This window comes from Pipra filicauda, unplaced genomic scaffold (genome assembly GCF_003945595.2).
Source record: "Pipra filicauda isolate LSUMZ 115617 unplaced genomic scaffold, ASM394559v2 scaffold559_size304462_pilon, whole genome shotgun sequence".
Classification (NCBI taxonomy): Eukaryota; Metazoa; Chordata; class Aves; order Passeriformes; family Pipridae; genus Pipra; species Pipra filicauda.
The window spans coordinates 213,667-217,804 of NW_024104708.1; positions in this window are offsets into that span (position 1 = coordinate 213,667).

The following is a 4,138-nucleotide window of genomic DNA, read 5'->3' on the forward strand; positions in this document are numbered from 1 at the left end:
AACATAATAGCAATGCAAGACAATACCAACAAAATGTCTTGTCTGTCAGCAATGGCCATTAAAATGTATTAAAACGTGCATTCAGCTCTTTTATTTCCTAAAAATAAAAAAGATTGGTAAGTGCTTACATGCAAAAAACCTTCTCATATGGAAAGAAAGAAAGAGAGGGAGCTCAAGAAGGAGGCCACCAGATCTAGGCATGGAAAACACAAGTAAAGTAAAGGAAAAGGGTCCACGAGACAAAGAAAAAAAAAAAAAAAGCAAGCATCTCAATGACTGGGTGACTAGATTAAGCCATAGAGAAACATAATAACTCTAAACAACGTTACCATAAGCTTCATACACGTGTGAGCAAAATGTCATTTAAACTTCCTCTCTGTCTATAACTCATATTTTTTTACTCTACCTTAAATGTTTATTACTTTCTAGAATTAAGATATGTTGATCAATCACTAGGACTTATCAGTATTTCAAGTAAATTATACATTTGTGCAGAAGTGTGAGCCTTTTAATTGTGTAGCAGTAAACAAGAAAAAAAATCCTTCAAGAAAACATTGCCTTCCTTCCACTTACTGACCCTAGTAAGTTCTTTTATACCTAAGTAAAGTATACATGGTGGATTGTCTAGGAAACAAAAATGGGTAATGTTCACTATTTGGAGAATGGCAGGGAGAGAAGATGAAATACTCTAGTACAATCCATGGCAAGATTTTCCAATGAAACTGCTAGTGAGGAAGGAACTGGTATTTTACAATGCTTTGCGAGGTTCAAAGTATACATATTTGTGATGGTCTTGTTTGGGGTAGAGTTTTTTTCAGTAGCTAGTATGAGACTATCTTTTGAATTTGTGCTGAAAACTGTTGATAATTCACGGATATTTTAGCTATTTATAGCCGACACAAGGTCGGGGCCTTTTCTGATCCTCATCCCACCCCACCAGCAAGGAGGATAGAGGTACACAAGAAGCTGGGAGTGATAACAGCCGGGACAGATGACCCCAGCTGACCAAAGAGACATTCCATACCATATGGCATAATGTTCAGCATATAAATCTGGGGAAAGAAGTAGAAAGGAGGGGAATGGATGTTTGGAGTGATGATGTCTGTCTTACCAAGTCACTGCTATGTGTGATGGAGCCCACATTTCCTGGAGATGGTTGAACACCTGCCTGCCCATGGGAAGTGGTGAATGAATTCTTGTCTTGTGTTGCTTTTGTGCACAGCTTTTGCTTTACCAATTAAACTGTCTTTATCTCAACTCATGGGTTTTCTCACTTTTTTATTGTTCCGATTCTTTTCCCCATCCCAGTGGTGGGAGAGTGAGCAAGAGGCTCTGTGGGACTGAGTTGCCAGTTAGGGTTAAACCACAATAATATCAAAACAACTTGCAACTATAGATTGTGCAAAATATAGGGATAGCACTTGCTAAACTCGGTTTGCTCAGCTATTTCTTCTCTTTCAAAAATTCATAAGTCCTGTAAATCCTCAGAGTCCACTGTCTAATTATACTGGGCATTTTGTATACCTTCTCATTAAAAACTAACCTCCTATTTTAATGACTTAGTTGAAATCCTTTGAAGATCAGACTATTAGTGTCTGAATGCTGTATTCTGAATGATGCCCTCCTTCCTTTATTCCTTTCTGAGTTGTGGTAATTTCTCCTCTTTTTTTTTCTTCTTCTTTTTTTCCTTTCTTTAAACCAATTTTAGATGCCTTACTTGATTCCAAGTGACAAATACAGAGATGCTTTGTCTGAAGGCTGCTTCTGCAACCTGACAGAATGGGACGGTCTGAGTTAAGTGTTTAGGTTGCTTTTAGCTAATGCGAAAGAGTCTCTTATCTATTTAGCTGAGGCAGTTGTTGAACAGATGTACATCTGACACCGTGCAGTATTTACAGTACCATATCTTTAACAAATTGGGCTATGTTCATTCCTGCTATAATTCCAACTGACTCCATTCAAATTACACAAATGATTAATTTGTGCTCTGGATTTCAGATGGTAAACCCTCTCCCAGTTTCATATTTAGGGGGTTCATTTTATTTGTCATCAGTTTCTGGCTGGGATCACTATGGTTTGAACAATCATTTTATTTCACCATTTATGTCTTTGGCTTACATCACACAGCCAAAAATCTCGGACAGTCTCAATCATAATAAGGGGTGTAGAAATCAGGAAATAAATGCATTTTTTTCTTTAATGTGATTATTTCAAAATTTTACTTTTTCAGATCCTTTATGAGCACTTTTAATGCACTTTTATGTATTTTCCACAAGGATTTTAGTCAGAACTGATACTCACTTCAATTATAAGCATTCTTTTTCTGTACTTTTGCAGTTTTCTTTCAATCATAGAATCATCAAGGTTAGAAGAGACCTTCAAGCTCATCTAGTCCAGTGTCGATGTCAAGAGAATGAAGTACATTCTTCATTCCACATGGAGACCTCTGGGGTCTCTCACAAACAAGGAATTAGAATTCTAACACTGAAATAAAGAATAAGATGCTGTTTCTTTTGGAGGCGAAGATAAACTTATCATTCTTTTTCTGCTTTTTGTCATCATAAATCAATATATAGGTTTTACATGGAGTTTCTCTCACAAAAACAAATATATTGTCAATAGCATTTAAATAAGTGGGGGAACATAATTAATAAGTAAGTTATTTCCTTTTCAAAATATGTACGCATAGTAATTTCTGCGTTACTTAGTAGATCTTACAGATTTTACTGTAAGCTTCCTCATTTATTCCAGTCAAAGTGGCATGTTATATATCCAAAGAAAAATATACATGAATCTTCTTTATTTCCACACTGTAAAGATGAAAATATAGCTTGCCAAGAAGAACTCGAAGTTTAAAATTCATTACAAATTATCCTGGAAATTATATTTTGTTTATTTTGACAGGTGCAGAGAAAATTTGTAAAATATTTCATCTTCATATTGAACATAATGGGAAATAGGGACATTATTTTGATACATGGTTTTACTAACAAGTTTCAAGATGAAATATTTCCTATCATAAAAAATACACCTATTCACAAGCAAAAAAAATAATAATACAAAAATTGCTAGCTTTAATAAATGCTGGGACTTACTGATTAAGTAACATTTTATATTCAAGGGATTCTCTAGCATAAAGGCCTTTATTGAAAAGGTCTGTTGGACTGAGAGAAAAGTTTTATTTATTTTATAGGTACTTGCCTTAAGTACAATTCCCTCATGCCTAGAGTAAATCTGGAGTTAGAAAAGCATGAGTGGAGCTCTTATTGAAACAACTCTACATCAAAACATAAATAACTTTCTATTAGCCATGTCACTAGGTTAAAGAATAGGTAGGCAGAATCCAAGCAATTATCAGGGAAACATTGGAACATTATTCAAAACAACCCTGACCTTAAAACTTGTTTAAAGATCTTCTTCTGATGGCTTATGGAAGAAGCCCAACTTAAAAGACAAAAGTGTACTCTTAAAGTGCATTGTTAGGCACTGTAGACCCTCAGTGGCGCAGCTACTTGATGACAATCACTTTTGTGATGACTGTGACTGTGTAATTCAACCACCAAATGTATTTTATTTTATCACTCTATTAGAGGAAATAAAAATATCCTCTCCTACTTAATGAAAACTAACATGCACTACAAAGAATGTTTTAGTAGTATATCCAACCAAATGTCCTTGCACTCCAGTTAGTGTGTGGATCAGACCACAGAAATTATGACAGAACAAATGTGTAAAGAATCTGCTTTTCATTAGTGGAAATGATGAAGCCTCTTGGCAAGCTGAATACACTAACAGTGGGAGGGATTCTAATCTGAGGTATTCAGCATACAAAGCTTCTTAATTCAACAGCAAATGTGTTTGTGAGGTTCTGAAGCCACCTATTCAAGGTGCAAGGACTCATCTTTCTCAAATGAAGAAGTTTGTAATAGAATAAAGGGGATCTTCAATCACAGTTTCTTCTGACTTCCTGCAGAAAGACAGAATGTAGATAATTTATGGCATTTAAATATTATTAATAAAGTTCATATTCTTTCTTACTTTTTCTGTAGTGAAATACAGTGAGAGAGTGCTACAAATGTTACACATGATATTCATCTGTGAAAACACACAAACAAGGCAGAAATATTCGAATAGTGTT